This window comes from Oryctolagus cuniculus, chromosome 3, assembly GCF_051225735.1.
Source record: "Oryctolagus cuniculus isolate XC-2025 breed Fujian yellow rabbit chromosome 3, ASM5122573v1, whole genome shotgun sequence".
NCBI lineage: Eukaryota > Metazoa > Chordata > Mammalia > Lagomorpha > Leporidae > Oryctolagus > Oryctolagus cuniculus.
The window spans coordinates 69867013-69892761 of NC_142869.1; the positions used below are offsets into that span (position 1 = coordinate 69867013).

The 25749-nt window shown below is 44.0% G+C and overlaps 1 long non-coding RNA gene across 6 annotated transcripts; it reads left to right on the top strand.

Annotated features, from left to right (window-relative positions):
* The first annotated feature begins 615 nt into the window (after positions 1-615).
* On the top strand, positions 616-25737 carry LOC149127385 (uncharacterized). Of its 6 annotated transcripts, XR_016231521.1 has the most exons (5): positions 616-926; positions 1086-1229; positions 21554-21756; positions 23766-23875; positions 25447-25737. It is a non-coding gene; the product is annotated as an uncharacterized LOC149127385 (long non-coding RNA). The 6 variants fall into 6 exon arrangements; XR_016231520.1 differs by lacking the exon at positions 1086-1229 and having other exon boundaries at positions 637-926; positions 23766-23871; XR_016231516.1 differs by lacking the exon at positions 1086-1229 and having other exon boundaries at positions 642-926; positions 25447-25736.
* The last annotated feature ends 12 nt before the right edge of the window (positions 25738-25749 follow it).

Sequence of the window (25749 nt, forward strand, 5' to 3'; positions counted from 1 at the left end):
GTCATGTGTAAGTGGCAGGAAGACAGTATCAAGGGGCAGTAGGAATGTTTCTCTATGATAAAAACACAACTGCTGGCCCGGCTGCAGATTTCTGGAGTTCCCAACTGGCACGGCCTCTTAGACAGGCTTTTTGTTTTCATTTTTATTTTTATTTGAGAGGCAGAGTGACAGAGAGAAAGAAGGCGGGGAGTGAGAGCTCCCAAGTACAGGCTCACTCCCCAAAGGCTCCCAACAGCCAGGGCTGGAGGAGCTGGGAACTCACTCTAGGTCTCCCTTTTGGGCCGCAGGAACCCACTTACTTGAGCCATCGCTGCGACCTTCCTGAGTACACATGAGCAGGAAGCTGGAGTCGAGAGCCAGAGCCAGGTGTGGGCTTTCAACAAAGAGGAAAGGTGCTGGGGCTTCCATGATGTAACCATAATGAAGGCATCTTCCCTTCCCTTCCTTTCATATTTTAACTAACAAAAACCAACCTCTGACATTGTGAACTACCTGTGACTAACCTTGTGAATAATAACGTTGGCATGGGAATTCCAGGAGCCTACTAAAAGGAGAAGACTTGGAATGGCAGGCGCCACACCAAGCTAAGAAGCAAGTATGCAACCATCAGCTACAAACAGCTGAGCTCGTTATCAACAGCCCTCCACCTGGCGGACACCCTGGATTTCCCCAGATAGCCCATCTCAGAGCAAAGCCTGAAAATCTGCTTCATTATCAATTGACTAGACTCATTCCTTTTTTCTACCCTCCACCTGCAGCTACCCTTTCCTTTTAAAAACCCTTTGGCTGGCTTGTTGGGTGGAACGAATACATTTTGGTTCCCAAGGTCACTCTTTCTCCAAGATGCAGGCTTCCTGGAATAAACCCTTTCCTCACACCAGCTCTCATCTCCGGTGAATCAGCTATGTCCAGCGGCAAGCAGCAAGGTAACAGTTTTACTCAGATACCCTCAAATACCGCTAGACACATTATTGGTGTAGATTCCTGGGCTGAAGGCATTTCATTAGCATTAAAAAAATTTAACTTTGGTGGGCGCACCCATGAAGTACCTTTATAGGTTATGTTTCTGGTATATCAAAATCTAGGGAAGCACAATCTAGCATCTTAGGTGAGTGCATGCAAGAAAAGGAAGAGGAAGTGAACCTACCATGACAAACTACTGGGAATGACCCCGGGTGAGAAACAGGTTTCCTACACCAAAACCCGCTGAAGAAAGTGAACAAGTGGAAGTAAGTAACAGGATGACACTGGCTTACAGTTGTGTTGCGTGAAAAGCTCCACCATGGTTTAAATTATGTGTTCAGCGCTGATGAGCCTGGAGGGTTCTAATGCTCTGAATTGTTGGGTATCTGGCTTCAGTGTGCTTTTAGTTTGTAAGAATGACACGTGGGGGCAGGAAGTGGCGGAATCCACCAGAAGTAAGGTTCTTGTGTGTCATAGAATGGTTCCAAAAGATTGAATAAGCGAATGCAGGCCTGTATGAAGAACCTTAGGGCTGACTGCTCAGGACTGCTGTCCTTGGTACCCTGGTACACACCTGCTGGGTGAAGTTTCCCTCTCAGCCTCCTGGATATATTCTGTTTCAAATGCAGCTTCCTTTCTCCCTGTTGGTAACAGAATCCCATTTCCTGTTAGCAGTTCCTGGCTTCCCTCTTAACACTTTGTGGCATTCTCAATGAATTAACCTTGCCCTAATTAAATTAGCCAGCAAGTTCTCACTTGTAAATCCTGGTAGGTTTGTCTCTAGATGGTTCAGATATAAAGATGTTGCAATACAAAAGGAGAAAAAAAAAAAAAAAACCTCAGAATCCAAAGTATCCCTGAACTTTAAGACTGGTGTGTGTTGGTTTTGTTTGGCTTTGGTTTTCCATAGGAGAATTGTTTTTACAATGTGGTGCTCAGCCCTGTGGTTGTATGAGTGGTGGAGATTTTTTTTTTTTCTGATTAGTTCTGGGATTGAAATTCTTAATACTTGCCTACGTGTGGTCTTGGCGCAAGCTGGTGTTGAAGTGGAAAAACAGCAGTGAGAGTGGGGCCTAGAGGCTGGAGAGGAGGCGAGGCAGGGGTCTGCTCAGTCCACGGCTGTCACACATAAAGGAAGCAGCACTGACTACGCAGCTGTGGGCAGCATGACAGTCTCTTCCTCCTCCCAGGGACTCCATACACACCTTGGTCACCGCCTCCCAGCTCAGTTTCATTCATCTAGGAATTGTCCATTCACTGCACAGGGCAGCAGAACGACACTGAGTCACAACAGCAATGCAACCTTTGAAGATAAGGACAAAGTAAAGAAGTGTGTTTCGACTTACCTGGGGGAGGGTATGAAGCAGGTATTCCCATCTATTACCGATGGGCGCAAGCTGCGGGAAATTTTGACACTGAGTTGGGAGCATGTTAGGTGGCCAGGGCTGCCGTAACAGCACCGCAGGCAGAGGGGCTTAAACCACAGAGCTGTATTTTCTCGGGACTCTGGAGGCTGGACGTCCAAGATCTAGGTGAAGCCAGGGTTGTTTGTTCCTGAGACCCTTCTCCTTGACTTGTAGATGACCGTCATCTCCACGTGTCTGCACGAGACCTCTCTTTGTGCCGCTCTGTATCCAAATGTCCCCTTCTTGTGGCCACCACTCACAGTGAACATCCCCCCGAACACATTCCTGCCAACTTCATTCCTCCTCAGAGCCCAGCCCTCCAAAGACAATCTCACTATGAGGTACTGGAGGTCAGGACCTCCACAAATATCACAGGGCTTCAGAAAGCTCACAAAAAGATGGACTTAAAAGACAAGTTTATTATGGTGCCAAGAATTTTGAAAATGATGCATCGAGATTTCATAGTAGGCACTTCCTTTGAATTTTTTTGAAGACCTCTCTAGACTGACAAAAGGACATGTCACTGAGTTACTCTACTTTTAGGAAATTACACTAAAGAAATAAATAGAACTCCAATGATAGGATTCTACAATATTTCCTCATAACCTACTTTTCTTACCTTTTATATCTTTTGAACATGTCTCTACATATCTAAACATATACAGTGTGTCACTTTTAATCACTATCTTGTATTTTGTCACCAGGCAAAAGATTTATTTAACAGTTTAATAGTTATATTCTTTTTTTTTTTTAAGATTTATTTCATTTGGGGCCAGTACCATATAGGTGCCGGTTTCTCTCCTGGATGCTCCACTTCTGATCCAGCTCTCTGCTAATGGCCTGGGAAAGCAGCAGATGGCCTAAATGCTTGGGCCCCTGCATCCACGTGGGAGACCTGGAAGAAGCTCCTGGCTCCTGCCTTCAGATAGTTGTAGCTCCGGCCATTGCGGCCATCTGGGGGGTGAAGCCCCCACCCCGTCTGTAACTCTACCTCTCAAATAAACATATAAAAATCTTTAAAAAAATGAAATGAAATAAGAAATGAAGAGACAATAGAACAGTAAAACTACTACTAAAACAGTACTATACAGTACTATACTTTGTGTGTCTGTGTGGGTGCAAGCTATTGAAATCTTTACTTAGTAAATACTAAGTAGAGCTTCCGTATATAAAGATAATTGAAAATGAATCTTGATGAAGAATGGGATGGGAGAGGGAGTAGGAGATGGGATGGTTGCGGGTGGGAGGGAGGTTATGGGGGAAAAAGCCACAATAATCCAAAAGTTGTACTTTGGAAATTTATATTTATTAAATAAAAGTTTAAAAAAAAGAAAAAAGGAGACAATAGGAATAAATCTTGTGTCTTGGGCCACCTTCTACTGTTTTCCCAGGCCATCAGCAGGAAGCTGGATTGAAAGTGGAGCAGCTGAGAATAGAATCAGCACCCATATTGGATGCTGGCACTGCATGCAGAGGCTTAGCCTACTATGCCACAGCACCAGCCCCAACAGTTCTACTCTCAATTTAATTTTTTGAATAATAGAAACGTTCATATGGGTGAAAATAAAAAATACAAAGGTAAACACTAAGAGACTTTTTAAAAAAGTTTTTAATTTTTATTTATTTGCAAGGGAGAGAGGCAGAGGGACATAGAGACAGAAGCAGAGAGAGAGAGAGAGAGAGATCTTCCATCTGCTGGTTTACTCCCCAAATACCTTTAACAGCTGGGATTGGGATAGACCAAAGCAAGGAAACTGGAACTCCATCCAGGTTTCCCACATGGGTGGCAGGGACCAAAGTCTTTGTGCATTAGCAGGAACCTGGATCAGAAGCAGAGTAGTCAGGACTCAAGGGAGTCATGCAAACCACGATGTCCCAAGCAATGTCAACTACTGCACCACAACACCTACCCTGTAAACCCTGAGAACATTGCCTGTATCCCATCCTCTGTTCCTTGTAAGTCACCCCTTTTATTAGTTTCTTGTGTATCCTTCCAATGTTTTCTTATGCAAATAAAAGTAAGTACAAGTGTCCATTCTTATTTCCTCTTTTTTTTTTTTTTTAAAGATTTATTTATTTGAAAGGCAGAGTTACAGAGAGAGTCGGGGGGGGGGGGGGAGAAAGTCTTCTATCTGCTGGTTCACTCCCCAGATGGCCACAATGGCTGGAGCCACACAGATACGAAGCCAGGAGCCAGGATCTTCTTCCAGGTCTCCCATGGGAGTGCAAGGGCCCAAGGACTTGGGCCATCTTCTACTACTTTCCCCGGTACATTGGCAGGAAGCTGGAAGGGAGGCAGGGCAGCCAGCACTCGAACCAGCACCCATATGGGATCCTAGCAGGGCAGGCGGCAACTTTCCCTGTTAAGCCACAATGCCGGCCTCAAGACTAACTTTTTATTTTTATTTTTACAAATTTACAGCAAGACTGGGCCGGTGCCCGTGGCTCACTAGGCTAATCCTCCACCTGTGGCGCTGGCACCCCGGGTTCTAGTCCCAGTTGGGGCACCGGATTCTGTCCCGGTTGCCCCTCTTCCAGGCCAGCTCTCTGCTGCGGCCCAGGAAGGCAGTGGAGGATGGCCCAGGTGCTTGGGCCCTGCACCCCCATGGGAGACCAGGAGGAAGCACCCGGCTCCTGGCTTAGGATCAGCACATCGTGCTGGCCATAGCAGCCATTTGGGGGGTGAACCAACGGAAAAGGAAGACCTTTCTCTCTGTTTCTCTCTCACAGTCTAACTCTGCCTGTCAAAAAAAAAAAAAAAAAAAAAAAAAAAAAAAAAAAAATTACAGCCAGACCAAATTTATTCAGAGAAAATAAATGCGTAGAGCTGGGTGACCGACTGCCCATGTGCACACTGACGGAACACGTGGCAGAAGGCCAACCCCCAGGGCCAGGCCTTTTTATGTTTTAGGAAGGCTAGGGATGGGGGTGGGGGTAGGGGGCAGCAGGCAGTGGGGAATTCCTGAAACTGGTTTTTCAAGTGTTTGGGCAACTGAGAAGACTAACTCTTGAGCCTCTCCAACAGAACAGGTTGTAAAGTTTTGAATTTTTGTCCATATAAAATGTCTCATTTAACAAATGTATTTATTTGAAATGCAGAGGGGGATGGGGAAAACAGAGATATTCCATCCTTTGGTTCAATCCCTCAAATGTCTATAACTCCCAGGGCTGGGTCAGGCTGAAGCCAGGAGCCTGGAACTTAATCCAAGTTTCCCATATGGGTGACAAAGACCCAGGTACTTGAACTGAAGAACCTTAAAATCAAACCAAGATGGAGTGACTTAAGCTAACGCTATTAAAAACAAGAAGTCACCTTTGCCCCAAATAAAATTAAAGTTTAAAAATTATAGCCCTAAACTTTTTCCCCCAGAGCTAAAATTAGGTGCAGCTATAAAAATAAGGGACCCTATGCTTAGCTAGCTGAGACACTTGTGCCTGGCTGTGCTAAGACCTAACCCATTTTGTATGCCTCCTAATACTCAGATAACGGTGTGGGAAGCGGGACTCTGCTCTCCCTCCAGGGGAACGAAAGGAGCGAGACGTGGTCCCCCTCAGGGTGAACAAGATGACGCTGACAGGGAAAGGAACTGCTGAAGAAGTAAACAACAAAGTGGCGATGAGGTGCATGCCTTTCGCATGATCAGCTTGCTGATTGGATAGAGGACGCATGCATTTCACATGATCAGCTCGCTGATTGGATAGAGGACGCATGCCTTTCACATGATCAGCTCGCTGATTGGATAGAGGACGCATGCCTTTCACATGATCAGCTCACGGATTGGACAGAAGGCGCATGCCTTTCACATGATCAGCTCACTGATTGGACAGAAGGCGCATGCCTTTCACATGATCAGCTCACGGATTGGTCACTGCGGGTATATAAACCGTGTGGCTCTGTGCTGAGGGCGCTCTCTGGACTTCCGAGTTCAGGAGGCCCATCTGCGCAGACGCCGAATAAATCCTCTTGCTTTTGCATCAGCCGGTCTGGACTCTGAGTCTTTGGAGTGTGCCTCTTGATGTGTTAGCATCCTCATTCAGAGGGTCTAACAGAACCACCAGGAACTGCCTCCTAGGGTATACACAGCAGGATTCTGGAATGGATTCTGGATCATGGACTCAAACCCAGGCACTCTGATATGGGATGCGGGCATCCCAAGCAGCGTCTTGACCACTGCACCACACAGCTGCCCCAGAGGCTCATTTGTGAACATGCAAACTGTTTGTGCTTTTGCTACACTTGGTCTTGCAAAGATCAGTGTCCTTGTAGCTGCACCTGAGCTTATAGTTCAAAGATTTTCTTAACATAAATTTCTCAAAGTTGGCTGTATTGTTCTGGGCATGCATGCATTTTCAGAGTTTTGATCTGTACTGTTTTGGGAGTCTCAGGGGCTGTTAAGCATAGAGACAGGGTAGTGTAACAAATGCTCTGAGTATACATAGCTAATAAACAAACCTCGGAAAATCAGTCCTTGAGCATCTCAACATTAATTCTAAACTTAATTAATTAAAATCCCTTCACTGATTGAACATTTAATTACAAATGTAATAAGTGGAATTATTCAGAGCATTTCAAATGCTTTAAACAGCAGTGATAATAACACATACTTAAAAATAGCAACACTGTAAGTTGAGTTTGATATACTTGTTTCATATACCTTCTTTCTTTCTTTCTTTCTTTCTTTCTTTCTTTTTATTTTGACAGGTAGAGTTATAGACAGCGAGAGAGAGACAGAGAGAAAGGTCTTCCTTCTGTTGGTTCACTCCCAAAATGGCCGCTACAGCCGGCGCTGCACCAATGCAAAGCCAGGAGCCAGGTGCTTCTTCCTGGTCTCCAATGCGGGTGCAGGGGGGCTCAAGCACTTGGGCCATCCTCCACTGCCTTCCCAGGCCACAGCAGAGAGCTGGACTGGAAGAGGAGCAACCGGGACTAGAACCTGGCACCCATATGGGATATCGGCGCTGCAGGCAGAGGATTAACCAAGTGAGCCACGGCGCCGGTCCCAAGGTTGTACTAATGTTAATCACTGTACTTTCCCAGAACCAAACGTAAAGAGTGCTCAGAGCCTGGTTGGCAATTTAATTGACTTATACTCATGTTGTTTGTTTTATTTTGTTCTTGATCTGAGAAAAAGAGAGAACAAGAGCAAGTGAGCACACCTATCCAGTAGCTCACTCTCCAAATGCCCACAACAGCTCCTGGCTGATACTGAAGCCAGGAGCCAGGAACTCAATATAGTTTCCCCATAGTTGGGTGGCAGGGACCCAACTTGAGCCATCACTGCTGCCTCCCAGGGTGCACGTTAACAGGGAAGTAGGATGCAGCCCCAGAGCTGGGACTCAAACCTGTGCATTCCCTTAAAGGGTATAGGCATTTTTTTTTTTTTTTTTTTTGGACAGGCAGAGTGGACAGTGAGAGAGAGAGACAGAGAGAAAGGTCTTCCTTTGCCGTTGGTTCACCCTCCAATGGCCGCCGCGCGCCGGCGCACTGTGCTGATCTGATGGCAGGACCCAGGTGCTTCTCCTGGTCTCCCATGGGGTGCAGGGCCCAAGCACTTGGGCCATCCTCCACTGCACTCCCTGGCCATAGCAGAGAGCTGGCCTGGAAGAGGGGCAAATGGGACAGAATCCAGCGCCCCAACCGGGACTAGAACCTGGTGTGCCAGCGCCGCAAGGCGGAGGATTAGCCTAGTGAGCCACGGCGCCGGCCAAGGGTATAGGCATCTTAACTGCTAGAAAGCACCCAGGCTGTACTTGGTACCTTTGAAGGTGATTTAAAGCTAAATTGCTGGTCATCAGACTAGGCCCTTCCCCTCCTTTGTAACAGCTATTCTTTTTTAGAACAGTTTTATATTCACAGCAAAACTGAATATAGTACAGAGATTTCCCATATTTCACCTGACCCAACACATGCACAATGCACCTACGCCAACATCCTTCACCAGGGTGCTACTTTTGTTCCAAATGGTGAACCCATGGTGAAGCATCTTGATCACCCAAAGTCCATGGCTTACATTGGGGTTCACTTTTGGCATTGTACATTCCATAGGTTTGGACAAATTTATAGTGATAGATTGAGGTACAATTATAATACCAAGTGTGGGCGTTTGGTACAGCAGTTGATACTACTTTGGATGCCTACATCCCATATCAGGGTACCTAAGTTCAGGCCCTGGCTCCACTTCTGATCCAGCTTTCTGATGTATACCTGGGAGGTAGCAAGTGATGACTCAAGTTCTTGGGTCCTTAACACCCAGGTGAAAGACCCAGACTGAGCTCCAAGCTGCTGGTTTCAGCCTGGCCCAGCCCCAACCCCAGCTGTTGTGGGCATTTGGGGAGTGAACCAGTGGATGGGAGACCTCTCCTCTCTCCTCTCCTCTCCTCTCCTCTCCTCTCCTCTCCTCTCCTCTCCTCTCCTCTCCTCTCCTCTCCTCTCCTCTCCTCTCCTCTCCCCTCCCCTCCCCTCCCCTCCCCTCCCCTCCCCTCCCCTCCCCTCCCCTCCCCTCCCCTCTTTCAAATACATGAAATAAATAAAAAAATTGAAATAAATTATAAAACCCTATTTAGTAGTTTCATTCACTGAAAATTCCTGTTTGCCTACTCATCCCTCCTTCCCACCTAATGCCCTGACTAATCTTTTCACTGTCTTGTCTTCACAAAGTCTTGTCTTTTCCAGAATGGCATGAGCTGGAGTCATATAGTATCTAGCCTTTGCAGTTTGGCTTCTTTCAGTTAGTGATATGTATTTAAATTTCCTTCATGTATTTTTAGGTCTTGTTGGCTCATTTCTTTTTAGCACTGAATAATACTGCATTGTAGGGTTTCCACAGTTTATTTATCCACTCACCTCCTGAAGGACATCCCATTTCCTTCCAAATTTTGGCAATTATAGATGAAGTTGCCCCAAACATCCATGTATAGATTTGTGTGTGTGTGTGTGGTTGGTTTCATGCCCCAGCTGCTCCACTTCCCATTCAGCTCCCTGTTAATGGCCTGGGAAAGCAGTGGAAGGTAGCCCAAGTGCTTGGGCCCCTGCACCCATGTGGGAGACCTGGAAGAAACTCCTGCTTCAGCCTGGCCCAGCCCTGGTTGTTGCGGCCATCTGGGGAGTGAACCAATGAATGGAAGATCTCTCTCCCTCTTTGTCTCTCCCTTTGTCTTATAACTCTGAATTTCAAATAAATTAATAAATCCTTAAAAATATAGATATTTAGATCTATTAACACTTCTTTTAAATATCCCGGTGCCCTGTAATTAGGTGCATATACATTTATAATAGTCACATCTTCCTATTGAATCGATCCCTTAATCATTATGTGGTACCCTTCTTTGTCTCTTTTAACAGTTTTTATGTTAAAGTCTATTTCATCTGATATTAGGATGACCACAACAGCTTTTTTTTTTTTTTTTTTTTTTTTTTAGCATGGAATATCTTTTTCCATCCTTTTACTTTCAGTCTGCGTGTATCTTTGTTGGTGAGGTATGTTTCTTGTAGCAAATAGATGGATTTTGGTTTTTAATCCATCAGCCAGTCTGTATCTTTTAACTGGAGAGTTGAGGTCATTTACATTCCAGGTGACTATTGATAAGTATTGACTTGGCCCTTTCATTTTTCCATAAATATTCCTGTTGTTTATTTTGGATTCCCTTTGTATTTTTACTGGAAGATTTTCTGCCTTCACTTTCTTTCATAGTGGTGACCATGTTTCTGTGTGTAGCACATCCTTAAGCATCTTTTGTAAGGCTAGATGAATGGTGACAAATTCTTTCAATTTCTGTTTGTTATGGAAGGTCTTTATTTCACTTTCATTCATAAATGAGAGCTTTGCAAGGTACAGTATTCTTGGGTTGACAGTTTTTTTCTCTTAAGACGTGGAATATATCTCTCCATTCTCTCCTAGCCTGTAGGGTTTCTGACAAGAAGTCAGCTGTGAGTCTAATTGGAGATCCTCTGAAAGTTATCTGGCATTTCTCTCATGTACATTTTAGAATCTTTTCTTTGTGTTTTACTGTGGAGAGTTTGACAACAATGGGTTGTGGTGAAGATCTTTTCTGGTCATGTCTTTTAGGAGTTCTATGTGACTCCTGTACTTGTATGCCGCTTTCTCCAAATTAGGGAAGTTTTCTGGAATTATTTCACAAAAAAGGGCTTCTAATACTTTCTCTCTTTCCATGCCTTCAGAAACTCCTAAAACCTGTATGTTAGGTAGTTTGATAACTTCCCATAAATCTCTGACACTGTTGTTTAGTTTTCTAATTTTTTTTTTGATCTGACTAAAACGACCAGAGATTTGTCTTCTATTTTGGATATTCTTTCTTCTGCTTCACTGAGTCTGCTGTTAAGGCTTTCCACCATATATTTATTTGTTCTATTGAGTTTTTCATTTGTAATACTTCTTTTTGATTTCTCTCTAAAATCTCAATTTTGTGGGAAAAATTTTCACTCATGTCATATGTGGATTTCTTTAGTTCATGAATTTGCTTCTGATTACTTCTAAGTAATCCCTACATTCAATTTTTTGAATTCTATTTCTGGCATTTCATCAATCTCTTCATCTTCACAGTCTAGTATTGAAGTGTTGTGTTCTTTTGCGGGCATCATATTGTCTTCCTTATTCTTGTTTCTTGAGTTGCTGCATTTATTAATAGGCATTTGTGCTGATACTTGCCCCCCCCCCCCATGATGGCTTTTATCTTTGAACTATGCCCTTATTGCTTAATGGAGTGTCTGGTCGTTCAGTGAATACCCAGAGGTGTGTGCTGGGTGTGGTCAGGGAGCTCTGTTCAGTGCTCCAGGGTGAGGGGAGTGCCTAAGGTGGCACCCAACTTGAGCATTGTAAATCTATTTTTTTTTAAATCTGCGGGGAAGTTTCTTCAACTCTCTTGACGTGGTCTCACACTCACCTCCTCTCCGTAAAGGAGACCAATGCCTGAGCGCTAGCCTCACTGTGTACAAGGCTCCCACAGTCAGTAGCTCCCAGCTCCTGTCAATTCTCGAAGCCAGACTCAAGCATCTCCTCTCAGCTGGTTGCTGGCCATGTGGACACAAGCTGTCACAGCTGTTGCCTGTGTCCAAAATGGCACCCGCCCTCTCTCGGCTGGTTACAGAGCACTAGTGCCAGGTAGGTTTTCTTTTTTTCCCTCTAGGTTGGAAGGTATACTGTCCCCCACAGGGCTCTAAGCTGGACTCCCATCAAGCTCTTCCTGCAGCTTTATCGCCAGTGGCAGGGCTGCCACAGTCCGCTTTCACCTCATTCCACTGCCTCTCAGCTGCTGGTGTCCTGAGATGTGCACGTCCACACCCTCCATGTAGTCCACTGTGTCCCTCTAATTTGCATGGAGTTTCCTCTGCCATTTTCTCCCTAACTCTTCCCTGAGACTGTGATCTCGCCACTTTTTTTTTTTTAAACTATCTTCCCCTAGACTAGAGCAGTAAGCTTCCTCCCTATTCCACCATCTTGACTCTCCAGCCTGCCTTCGTTCATAGCTATTGCAAAGTATGAGAGGACTTCACAATTTTCGTTTGGGACAGATATTTGGCTCAGTAGCCAAGATGTCCCTTGGAAGGCCTGCCTCCCAAATGGGAATGGTGGTTTAAGTCCCAGCTCTGCTTCTAACTGCAGCTTCCCACTAATGCACACCCTGGGAGGCGGCAGGTGACATCTCAAATAGTTGGCCTGTGGCAGATCTGAACTGACTTCCCGGCTCTTGGCTTCAACCTGGCACAGGTCTTGGCTATTGTTGGCAGTTGGGGAGTAAACCAACAGATGCCCAGTCTCTTTTGGTCTGTCCCTATATCTGTGTCTGTGTCTTTATCTCTATTCCTGTGAATGTGTGTCTGCCTTCTAAATAAAGAAAAGTAATTATTTAAAAAATGTTTAGTGTTCATGGAAAGATAGAATTAAAAGATAATTTTATTTTGATGCAAAGGTTTTTTGAAATTATACATACTTTTTGCATAATAAAAATTTTCTATGCACTTTTTTTTTAAGATTTATTTATTTGAAAGAGCTACAGAGAGGCAGAGGCAGAGAGAGAGACAGAGAGAGGTCTTCCATCTGCTAGTTCACTCCCCAGGTAGAACTCAACACAGTCTCCCATGATGTTGGCAGGGACACAAGTGTATCCATTGCTGCCTCCCAGGATACACATGAGCCAGAGTTGGATTGGAAGCAGAGGAGCCAGGACTGGAACCAGGCACTGTAAAATGGGATGTGGGCACCTCAAGCAGCAACTTCAACTGCTACATCAAATGCCTGTCCCTTTCCCCTTTATTTATTAAAAAAAATTTTCAGAAAATTAAGCTATTCTGTTGCATTCACCCTTATTTAACATCATATCTTCCTTTTTTATACAATACATGTGTGTTTTACAGATTTATTTATTTGAAAGCAGATTTACAGAGCAAGAGAAGGAGAGACAGAGATCTTCCATCTGCTGATTCACTCCCCAAATGGCTGCAAAAGCCGGGTCTGGGTCAAGCAGCAGCTAGGAGTTTGGAGCTTCTTCCAAGTCTCCCACATGGGTGCAGGGTTCCAAGCACTTGGGCCATCTGCTGCTTTCCCAGGCGCATTAGCAGGGAGCTGGATCTCAACTGGAGCAGCAGGGACTCAAACCAGTGACCATATGGGATGCCGACGCTGCAGTTCATGGCTTAACCTGATGCACTATAGCACCGGCCCCATGATATATGTATGTTTTTTTTTTTTGTTTTTTTTTTGTTTTTTTTTTTGACAGGCAGAGTGGACAGTGAGAGAGAGAGACAGAGAGAGAAAGGTCTTCCTTTGCCGCTGGTTCACCCTCCAATGGCCGCCGCTGCAGCCGGCGCACCGCGCTGATCCTGGCAGGAGCCAGGAGCCAGGTGCTTTTTCCTGGTCTCCCATGGGGTGCAGGGCCCAAGCACCTGGGCCATCCTCCACTGCACTCCCTGGCCATAGCAGAGAGCTGGCCTGGAAGAGGGGCAACCGGGACAGAATCCGGCGCCCCAACCGGGACTAGAACCCGGTGTGCCGGCGCCGCAAGGTGGAGGATTAGCCTATTGAGCCACGGCGCCGGCCTAATATATGTATGTTTTTATGAATATCATTGACTTGTGGATTTTCACAGATGTAACTTATTTCAATTAGCCATAAGTATATATATATATATTTTTTTTTTTTTTTTCTTTTTCTTTTTTTTTGGATGCTCAAATGATACAGGTTCACCATGGCTGCCTTTAGGCTTGCTCTTTTACTCCTTCACATTTCTTTTCTTTTCTTTTTTTTTTTTTTTTGTTAAATAATATCCAATTATTGGAACCAATAGTTCGAAATTATCACAAACAAAAACAAATAACAGAAAATACCCATATCAAAAAAAAGAGAGAGAAAAGTCACCAAATGTGGACATGTATATGCAACACACACTGCTTTTTATTTATATTATTTATGCAATTTTCAAAATATAAACCCAATTTTATACAAGTTGTCAGTTTTTTCCTAGTGTTACCAGGGATAGCTGAGTCAGAGGTCCCTGTCTTCATACAAGACAAGAGTTTCAGATGCGAGACAGGGAGTAGTAATAAGCAAGCTAGTGAAGTTTAATGAGGAGAATTCACCTGACAGGCCAGGCGGGCATCTCGGCAAAGAACTGCGAGCCACTCCTCTGCCTGCCTCCTCCCTCCCTCCCTTCCTCCCTCCCTCCCTCCCCCCTTCCTCCCTCCCTCCTCCCTTCCTTCCTTCCGACGAATCTTGCCATAATTATATTAATTTTAATTTTTAATCTTATCTGTTGAAAAACACAAAAAGAGGGACAGACGGATGGACAGAGCTCTCATTTGCTAGTTTACTCTCCAAATACCAGCAATAGCCAGGGCTGGCCCAAGCCCAGGCAGGGGCTAGGAACCCAATACATGTCTCCCACGTGGGTGGCAGTGATGTAAGCATGTGAGCCATTATCTGCTGCCTTCCAGGAAAGGAATTGGGAGCAGAGTTGAGTCCTGAATTCAGGCACTACAATATGGGATGCGTGTATCCCAGGTAGCGTCCTAACTACTAGGTCGAATGCTTGTCCCCAATCATTCTCGCTTTCTGAAACACTGAGATACATCAAGCCTATCTTTATTTTTCTCTTTCTGGACCCACACCAGGGATCCAGGTTAGTATCAGTGCAGCCAGGATGCTGGCACTGCTAGACCATTTTTTCTTTTAAGAGCTTGAGTTCATGTTGCATTTTCCACATGGAACAGAGAAATATTCCAATATAACTCTAAATCTCTCTAAATTCTGTCATAATACATACATTTTTAATTTGTTTTCTATACACAATACCTACTGAAGAGTTTAACCCCTCATTTAACCATAGCTCTATTATCCTCTCTCTTACAATCTGTGTGTGTCCCGTCATTCACCAACCTGCACTGACTTTATAGACGCTGCAGGTTTGCATAAATGCACGTTCTCCACTCACACTTGTAGCAGCACTAGTCACCACAGGCAAATTGTGGGAGCAACCGAAGTTTCCATTGACAAATGAATGGGTAAAAAATATAGCATATACATAGAATATTTTTGAGCATTAAAGATGAAGATTATCCTGATGCATGCTACGATGTGGTGAACAGAGGATGTGGTGAGTGCTGTAAGCCAGTCACAAAGATGAACACTGTGTGACTGCACTTAAATGAGGTGCCTGGAGGAGTGAAGTTCATTCCCATAAAAAGTAGAATGGTGGCTGTGGTTGCTGGGGATAGAGACAATGGAGAGTTGTTTAATGGGGATAGAGTTTTAGTTTTGCAAGATAAAGTCACAAAATGTGAATGTGTGTAACACTACTGAACTGTATACTTAAAAAGAACTATGATAAATTTATGTTACTTGTATTCTACCACAGTTAAATTTTTTTAGGTTGATGCTTTCACCAGTAGGCCATGGGAATAGCTATTTTTTCCAAAAATTCCTTTTTCAAAGAAAAAACTATCTTCTTCAAAGTTTAAAGAACTAATATATAAGCATTAATAATATTTAACAATGCTTTCAGTAAATTTTGAAAAAAAGTTAAAAGTTCTCTAGGAATCATTTCTGAATCTACAATCCATGGAATTTTAAACCTCTAATTGGTTGCTAAGCCCCTAAGACAGTGTGCAAAATTGCAGATGGTCACGTGTCAGGCGTTTTTTCTCCCAGAGGAAGATTCCATGGTTTGCTTATATCAAGTTCCCCAAAATCTATGTGGCCCTAGACGAAACCAATAGCCAATAATTATTCCACAGAAATGAAAATATTGAAAACTGGCTTTGGAAATCCATATTTTGCCCAATATCAGAACAAAATTTTTATGTGCCAGAATTAGGATTTGAAAAATGTTACCAAAATAGAGCCTGTCTAGCAATTTAGCAGATAAAATGTGTAATGCTGTTTTTATGTTAAAAAAAAAAAAAACCTGCATTTCCCAAATGCAACACTGGCTTACTAGCACTTCATGTGCAAACACTTGGGAGCGGCAGGAGAGAGTACCTGGACCCTGGCCTCATGGAAGAGCTCTTTCCAAGCAAGCCAATGCCTGGGCTCCTCCAGCAGGCTCTAATTCGGATGATCTCTGAGAGTCCCTGGCATCTGCATATCTTCGGTGTAACCATTTTTTGTATCCCATGGCCGGAGTTCAGCATCGTGGTTTCAGACAGCCAAAGTTTGAATCCCCCACTCCCACAGGGGACTCTGCTGGCGTCAGATTATTCACCTATACATTGAGGGTATAATTATACCTGTTTTGTCACACTATTATAAGGATGAGATAATATCTTAAGAGGAGTGCTGTATTTGGCACACAAAAATACAAGATAGCTACATTTGAGATAAACATTTTTTTGGTACAAGTCTGTTCATGTAGTATTTGGGAAATACTTACACTACAAAAGTATTTACTGTTTATCTGAAACTCAGATTTAACTAGGTATTCTATATTTTGTCTATGAACCATAGGCCTTGGCCACAGCAGAAGCTCAATAACAGTAATAGTCCAGTTTCTATAGGAGCCTCCATGAGGCAACTTGCTTAGGTAGGTAGCTGGATAGATAGATAGGCACTAGACCAAGAGATAGTTAATAGAGTGATCTTGGGCTACCTTAACAGTGGTGTTCAGACCAAGGGAACTGAGGGTCTCTCTACCTTCCCCTGGGGTTAGATCAAGCCAGGGTAAAGACTTGGGCAACGTGTATGACAAGGCCTGACCTCTGGTGGAAGGAACAGCTCCCTCAACAGAATGCTTTACATGCAAGAATCAAAGCTGTCTTCAGAGTTGTCCTAGAGCAACAGTGGGGACTTCCAGCCCAAGGGCCACGTGTAGCCCGCAAAACCATTTAGTCTTGGCCCTGCCAAGACAATGGCAGGTGGGACTTGAAATTCAACACATCCATGGCAGGCTAATTTTTAAGTTGATGATTTTGTCTGGCCCACAAATGATATACATATCCAAATGGCCCCGGGCAGAGAAAGAGTTCTCCACCCCTGTACTAGAGCATAAACTAAAACCCAGGGGGAAGGGCTCTGCAGGGCAGCTTTCGGTGCAGTCCACAGACCCAGCAGGCTAACAGCTGAGCAGCAGTGAATTTCTGGCCGATCAAGTCTGGACAATGTGACCCTCTGTCAGATGTGTCATAAAGGGCATTTCCTCACTGAGCAGTTGCATACATGGCCTACCTATCCCCCACATGCTCTGAAGCAGGGTTCGCAGGGCTGGTGTCGCTAAGGTGTCTCACCAACGAGTGGCTCACCAGCCTCACATTTCAAAGAATGCTCAGTAATGACTGATGATAAAAGATTAAGTGTCAATGTGTAAACAATGAGATAGCCTTATTAACAAGCATGGGTAACGTCAGCTTAAAAGTGATCCCAAACTTACACTATATATGTGCAAGCTTTGTGATGAACTTAGAGTGAGGAAGACAGATAGTATAAGAATGGGATTTGGGGGCTAGTATTGTGTAGCAGATTAAGCCTCCGCCTGCAGTACCAGCATCTCTTATGGGCACTGGTTCAAATCCTGGCTGTTCCACTTCTGATCCATCTCCCTGCTAATAGCCTGGGAAAGCAGCAGTAAATGGCCCAAATGCCTGGGCCCCTGCACCTACATGAGAGACCCCGAAGAAGCTCCCAGCTCCTGCCTTCGGATTGGCCCAGCTTTAGCCGTTGAGATCATTTTGGGAGTGAACCAGCAGATGGAATACCTTTCTCTCTGTCTCTCCTTCTCCCTTTTTTAAGATTTAAATAAATCTTTAAAAAAAAAATGCTTCAGGGGCTGATATTGTGGTGCAGCAGGTTGTGACACTGCTTGTAACACCATATAAGGAGTGTGGGTTCCAGCCCTGGCTGTTTTTCTTCCTTCCTTCCTTCCTTCCTTCCTTCCTTCCTTCCTTCCTTCCTTCCTTCCTTCCTTCCTCCCTCCCTCCCTCCCTCCCTCCCTCCCTCCCTTCCTCCCTCCCTCCCCCTCCCCCTCCCCCTCCCTCTCCCCCTCCTCTCCCTTTCCGAGATGTATTTATTTATTTGAAGGCAGAGGTACAAAGAGGCAGAGACAGAGGCACTGGTTCACTCCCCAGATGGCCACAACGGCTGGAGCTGCACTGATCTGAAGCCAGGATCCAGGAGCATCTTCTGGGTCTCCCATGTAGGTACAGGGGCCCAAGGACTTGAGCCATATTCCATTGCTTTTCCAGGCCATAGCAGAGAGCTGGATCAGAAGTGGTGCAGCTGGGACTGGAACTGGAAACCATATGGGATGCTGGCACTGCAGACAGAGGTTTTAACTGCTCTGCTACACCACCAGCCCCTGGCTGTTCCACTTTCAACCCAGCTCTCTGCTAATGAACCTAGGAGGCAGCACATAATGGCCCAAGTACTTGGGTTCCTGCCACCATGTAGGTGACCTGGATGGAGTTTTTAGCTGCTGGCTTTGACCTTGCTCAGTCCTGGGTGTTGTGGGCATCTGGGGAGTGAACCAGCGGATGGAAGATCTCTCCATCTCTCCCTTCTCTCCATTCAAGTACAGCAACTTTTCGAAAGAGAGAGAACTCTCACTGGTTCACTCCCTAAATGCCTACAAGAACCGGGGCTGGCCTGGCTGAATCTGAGAGCCTCAAACCTAGAACTAAGTCTAGGTCTACCATGTGAGTGGCAGGAACCAAAGTCCTTGAAGCCTCACCATAGCTTCCCAATGTCTGCATGAGCAGGAAGCTGGAATCAGGAGCCCAGGGTGAGCTAGGCACTCTCATAGAGGATGCAGGCACCTGGACCAGCATCCCCTCAGCTAGGCCAGATGCCCATCCCCAAAACAATTTTTAAATTATTTAAATATATAAAAAAGTACATTAAAAACTGATAGATGCTAATGTATTTCTAATGCTAATTAGGACTTAAAAGGAGAATCTGATATGAATCTCCCACATGATTTTGAGCTTAATGCATTGTACAAGATTATAAAATGTGGGCTACTCAAGTCATCCTGACAAGTGTAGAGAAAAGAACTGTGGCTTCCAGAGAGTTGTGTGACAAAGGAGATTCCAAATCATTGTCGTTGCCCAGACTTTTAAATGATAGTATCACTCAACTGAAACCTAGCAACACAGGATAAGGGCAGCAAAAGGAGCATTTGAAGGATGAACCAAAGCAAACTTTACTGTATTATTACTGCGGAATGCTAACAAGCAGCAGGAAGTGAAAAACCCCACTATATCTATCTTTGCCGTATTTTCAAAAAAAGCAATGTGCTTAGGTCTTTATTTTCTAATAGTATTAGTTCCAATTAATTAGGATGAGCCCCACCTCAACCCCGCCCCTTGCTACCTGGCCTCTTCTTCCAGTCTCCCTTGTTTACACTAGGGGTTCATGAATCATTGGCTAGGAGTGTTAGCAGAGCCACCTGTCAGAGGTTACCAAGTAGCTATGGTAAGGAAAGGCCACCACAAAACACACCAAACATCGGAGTAAGGGAAAAGGTTCACTGTCAGGTGGGGGAAACGCAACAGGCACGCTGCCCGTGCACAGAAGAGAACAGCCTGTACTAGGAGAACAGGTCTTTATAGTTTTGCAGAGGTAAGGAAGTGGGAGCGGCAAATCCCGTTAGGGTGGGGGTGGAGCTGACGCTGGTGATTGGGCCATTCGGTCACCTGATTTCTAGTAAGCCAGGCTGGGCTTAGGGAGACCGGCACCATTTTACTAACAGCCATTGTGCGACAGATTCCCTTTTTACCTTTCATTTGCTTTGTTTGAAACATCAACAAAACCTCAGGTTATTTGTTCATTGACATTCTGTAAGATGAAGACACGACAATGCCAAACCCCATATTCTACCATTTCTACCTTGCAGAACTTTTTATAGAAATTAGTTTCTGAAGTTTCCATATTTTAACTTTCCCTCCAGCAGGGAGCAACAGGACCTACCACGGTGACTAAAGCTCATCCCAACACACACATAAAGGGAGTCCACTGGCCGAGGAGGGCCTGAAGCTGAGCTTCAAGCCTTGGAGGCTCAGAAAGGCTCAGAACTCTAGGGATTTGGGAGTTCAGAGTAACCCTGGTGTAATTTCATGGACCAGCCTAGAAAACTGATCTAACAGATAACACAGGCTATGCGTGATACTAGGGAACGTCAAAAAGTCCCTGGAAAATGGAATTAGAAGATAAGCTTAATCTGAGTGCAAAAAAATGTTGAGGTCCCTAAGTATAGGAATCTTCAAAAAGTTCATGGGAGGGGCTGATGTTAGCCCAGTGGTTAAGACACTGAGTAGGATGCTCCAGTCCCATATTGGATGCCTGAGAGCCACACCTGCCTGCAGCTCCTGACTTCAGCCGATTAAGACCATGGGAGGCAGAGATGAGGGCTCAAGTAATTTTTGGTTCCTGCTACCCATGCGGGAGACCCGGGTTGAATTCCTGGTTCCTAGCTTTGGCCTGCCCAAGCCCTGGCTGTTGTGGATATTTGAGGAATGAGCAGCAGATGGGAGTTCTTGCTCTTTCTGTCTTACTCTGTCTCTCAAATAAATAAATGCATATTGTGAAAAAAGTATGCATGGTTTCCAAAATTTTTTGCACCAAAATAAACCTAGCTTTTCCATTTTCCATGAATTTTCTGAAGTACTTCATATAACAGTACTTCTAAGAGAAATTACTTCCAAGAGGTACACAGCTTAGCCACAGATGACCTTTTGGGAAAGACTCCTTTCATTTTTTTTGAAAAAATGAATTTGGGGTATGTGATCCTTTCATTAAAAATTCACTTAAATAGATAGGACTTCTTATTTTTCAATAATTCATGTTACCTATCACCAAAACAATTGATTCTGATGATATCAGAGCTATGCTTTCTTCATTTTAATCTGTTGAAAAAAAACCCTAGTGTGGAGAAATGTGTTATAAATTTACTTGAAAACTGATCAGCAGATGAATAAATAGGAAAGGCCTTAAGTTATAATCAATAAAAAACTTAAGCAAACATTTACTGTTCTAGATGGGAGATAATTTGAGTCAGATTGTTTTTCAACACGCAGGGATTAAATGCCATTTATAAGCATTCCTCATTTTCTTCCTTCAGTCAGTCAGACCTATTTTTTAGCGCGTCTTTGGATGCTGGTCTAACTTCCGTTCTCATCAGTGCCAACCCCACCACCAATTCTATCCAGCCCAGCTGCTCTCACAACCTGCTAATTGAATAGTTATGATGGCCTTTTTAGCCATCTCTTCAAACCCACTACTTTGGCACATTCAGTCTAGGATTTTTCCATTGCAGTTTTAAAGGTGCTAATTTTTATATTGAAAATTATTGTACTTATGCATAAGATGCAAAGGTTTTACCAACTGAGATATTGGGACTGTGTTGATTGATTGTTATTTCTTAAATGGTGCCTCTGAGCAGCAAAGCTTCAAACGCTAATTAATTGAGCAGACACATTTATAGCACATTAATTGAGGTGACGTGTTTATATCACCCATTACATGATCACATCGAATGCGTTTAGAATGTATTTCAAGCTGGCCAGCCCACGCCCTGTGCTTTCCTCCTTTTGTTTTTTTCATCTGTACTTATTTCCCCTGGTAGCTGTAGAACCTACCAGGGTACTTCAAAAAGTTTGTGGAAAATGTATATAATGAAAACCCTTCGCAGAGACTTCAAGATACTTTGCACCAAAATAAACTTATCTTTTAATTCTATTTTCCCAGGAACTTGTGAAGTACCCTTTGAAGATGAATACTTTCCTGAGGGAGATGCTTGGACTTAAGCTATGAGTAACACGAGCAAGATCATCTCTTCTATATAAGTTGCTTAAGTCAATATTTATTGAACATCTGCTCTGGACCAGGGACCATGTTTGGTCCCGAAGATTTGAAAATGGACACCTAGTGTCTACCCACAAGAAACCCTGGTGCAGTGGTCCTCATCTTTAGTTTTCTTACGAGTCAAAACAGGATCTCAGAGCTCTCCTGTACCCAGTTTTTAATTTTAATTTTAATTTGGAGCAGAGTCCAAGGCTCTACATTTTAGCGAGCCCTCTGAGGGATTCTAATGCAGGTGCCCCACTGACAGCAGCACATTCAGTACCTACTGAATGTTTTACGTTTGTGCCTTTATCATGTTTCCAAAATATTTGCAAGAAAATTAACTTTTGTTTTTTTTTTTCCATGTCCCTTTCCAGGGACCCTCATATTCAGTGTCCTTTTTGTTAAATGCATTTTCCTCTTTATTAGTTTAAAATAAGAAATCTCATAGTCAGATTACCAATTAAGTATGCTAAGATTTGAATTATGAGCAATGTGCTAAAAACCTAGATATTTAATTACACATTTTCTTACTTTTTACCACAATTAAACCATGAATGAAATACCTTATAACACATTACAATAATGTACTCACTTTATAAAATTCATATTTCAAAGTTTACTACTCAGATTTTGTTTTTTCTTCAAACTTTTCCTGCAGTTAGCGATTCCTGCTTCCAGAAAGAAAGCATTTAGTTTTTAATTTAATTGAAGACCTAAATCCTGATTTGCTTGAGATACAACTCATACCCTTGTACCTATGACTTTGAAAAAAGATTACGGAGCTGGCCCTGTGACATAGCTGCAGTGCTGGCATTCCATATGGGTGCTGGTTCAGGTCCCAGCTGCTCCACTTCCGATCCAGCTCTCTGCTATGGCCTGGGAAAACAGTAGAATATGGCCCAAGTCCTTGGGCCCCTGCACCTGCATAGGCGACCCAGAAGAAGCTCCTGGCTACTGGCTTCGGATCAGTGCAGCTCCGGCTGTTAACAGCCATCTGGGGAGTGAACCACCGCCTCTGCCTCTGCCTCTCTGTAACTCTGCCTTTCAAATAAATAAATAAATCTCTAAAAAAGAAAGAAAGAGAGAGAGAGAGAGAGAGAAAGAAAGAGAGAGAGAGAGAGAGAGAGAAGGAAGGAAGGAAGGAAGGAAGGAAGGAAGGAAGGAAGGAAGGAAGGAAGGAAGGAAGGAAGGAAAAGAGATTATGCAAGCTAAGTTTTAACCAAGCAAAACATGAAATAACCTCACCAAGTAAGCTTTTGGAGGCATACTCACGCAGATGTAATCAGGTACTTTGCTCTCTAATGCTTAAGTTGGAGTGGGCAAAATCCCTGCAACTCCAGTCCTGAACTCTTTTGAAACATGCTGTGGAGTCTGTGGTACAACCAGGCTGATCCTGGCCTCCAGGTTGCTTCCTTCAAATGTCAGATCTTTTTTTTTTCTCCCTGTATTTTAACTGCAAAGCTGTTTAGTCTTTTAGAGCCAATTAAAGGGATGCCCCAGCTCACCCTATGGAGAGAAAATCCATTCTCCTGCTCTGGCTTCTCTACTACCTCTATTCATACAGCTGACTAGAGGAGGGGATAGATACACACACACACACACACACACACAATTATATAGATATGTGACAAGCCAGGTGACTATGTCAAGTTTTAGGGAGTACAAAAAGAAAATTCCCATGGATTTGATGTGTTTTTTTTTAATATTTATTTTATTTATTTGAAAAGCAGAGTTATAGAGAGAAGAAGAGAGAGAAAAAGAGCTCTTGCATCCACTGGTTCACTCACCAAATGGCTGCAATGGCTGGTACTCCATCTGGATCTTCCACATGGGTGCAGGGGCCCAAGCACATCTTCTGTTGCTTTCCCAGGCACATTAGTAGGGAGCTGGATCAGAAGTAGAGCAGCTGGGACAGGAGCCACCACCCATATGGGATGCCAGCATTGCAGGCAGCGACTTCACCCACTGTGCCACAACACCAGCCCCTGATATGTTCTAATTAGCAGGAGAAAATTATCCACCTAATGCTTAAATAAATGCAATAGTCTCATCATGTCTCTCTTAAACCTTTAAGAGCTCAACAGAAAATCTTACAAATACGAATCATTTTCAGGTGTTTATCCGTGTGCTCAAGCAAAAAGAGATCTAAGGAGACAATTTCTAAGAAAATGAGCAGTGTTGATTATTCAGGAGCAATTTACATCCTGCAGGAACAAAAGGCAGGTATGGAGTTCACTGTTTCCCACCGGAAGACGAGACACAGTTCAATGTTGATTTTACTCATGGATTATGCTCTGTGCTGGAATGATTTTCTTCTTAGTGTCTGGCATTATTTTGTCAGAGAAAGGGTGTTTGCAGCTGTGCCTTTCGTGTTGAGGGTTGGAAGAATTTCACTAGTTCAGTCTCTACTGACAGCAAATACATGAAAATGCGTCTCAGGGAAATGTTGCTGCCGACTCCAACTTGCCAGCCACAGACATTCTGCATTTGAAGTGAGTGAAGAAAGGACTGTGTTCAGAAAGCAGAGACTGAGCAAAGCGGTGACTCATGAGTGGTTACCAAGAGCTCGTTTCAGTCCTCCCTCTTTTTTCCTTATATGACAAAATGGATTTTTCCTATTTTAAAAAATGTATTTACTTGAAAGGCAGACACACACGCTCACACAGAGATAGAGAAACAGAGAGAAGAGATCTCATCCACTGGTTCACTTCCCAAACACCCCCAAAAGCCAGAGTGGGCCCAAGCCAGGCCTGAACTCCTCCTGGGTCTCCCATACGAGTGGCAGGGACCCACGTACTTGGACGATCACCTGCTGCCTTCCAGGGTGGATATTAGCAGGAAATAGAATCAGGAACAGAGCTGGAACTCAAACCCGGGCACTCTAATATGGTGTCCCATGAGGCATCTTGACCACTGTGTCAGAGACTTTTCTGGATTTTTTTTAATGGAAAAGAATTACAATGACTTTTGCTTGTTTTTAGTCATTTTATTTCACTGAATTCTTTTCTCAACCACAAAATAATGTATTCCATAGTAAAGTGTGGAACTTCAGCCTATGTAATAACGGTCAATTTTGGGGCTGGTGCTGTGGTGCAATGGGTTAAAGCCCTGGCCTGCAGTGCTGGCATCCCATACAGGTGCCAATTTGAGTCCCAGCAGCTCCACTTCTGATCCAGCTCTGTGCTATGGCCTGGGAAAGCAGTGGAAGATCGCCTAAGTCCTTGGGCCCCTGCATCCATGTGGGAAACCTGGAAGAAGCTCCTGGCTCCTGGCTTCATATCAGCCCAGCTCCGGCCATTGTGGCCATTTCAAATAAATAAAATAAATTTTTTATTTTTTTATTTTTTAACAGGCAGGGTGGACAGTGAAAGAGAGAGAGACAGAGAGATAGGTCTTCCTTTGCCGTTGGTTCACCCTCCAATGGCCGCAGCAGCCGGTGCGCTGTGGCCGGTGCACCGCACTGATCCGATGGCAGGAGCCAGGTGCTTCTCCTGGTCTCCCATGGGGTGCAGGGCCCAAACACTTGGGCCATCCTCCACTGTACTCCCTGGCCACAGCAGAGAGCTGGCCTGGAAGAGGGACAACCAGGACAGAATCCGGTGCCCCAACCGGGACTAGAACTCAGTGTGCAGGTGCCGCAGGCGGAAGATTAGTCTAGTGAGCCATGGTGCCGGACAAATAAATATTTAAAAAATTATAAATAAATAATCAGTTTTGCTTATATGTAAATGATGAAATCCCAGAATGTTATCAGATTCCTTTACGTACCTCTTTTCTTCAATTTATTTCTGCAGTGTGCAAGATTCAAGTTCAAGTTTCTATTGAAGACTGCAGCAGAGTTGCTGTGTACAATTGTACAAGTCATACAGTCTACAACCTGCACCACCATGTGTGCCAGTCCTGACTGTTGAGGCTCATTTTCCTACACTTAAATGTTGAGTTTTTGGATTAATATGAATAGGAATCAAAAAAAAAAATCTCTCTTCAGTGGTGAGCACCAACTATGCCCTCAACATATTGGCTTTTAGCATAACAGGGAAAAAATATCCAGATATGCTAAGACAAGGGCAATTACATTATTAAAGCAATAAATAAAT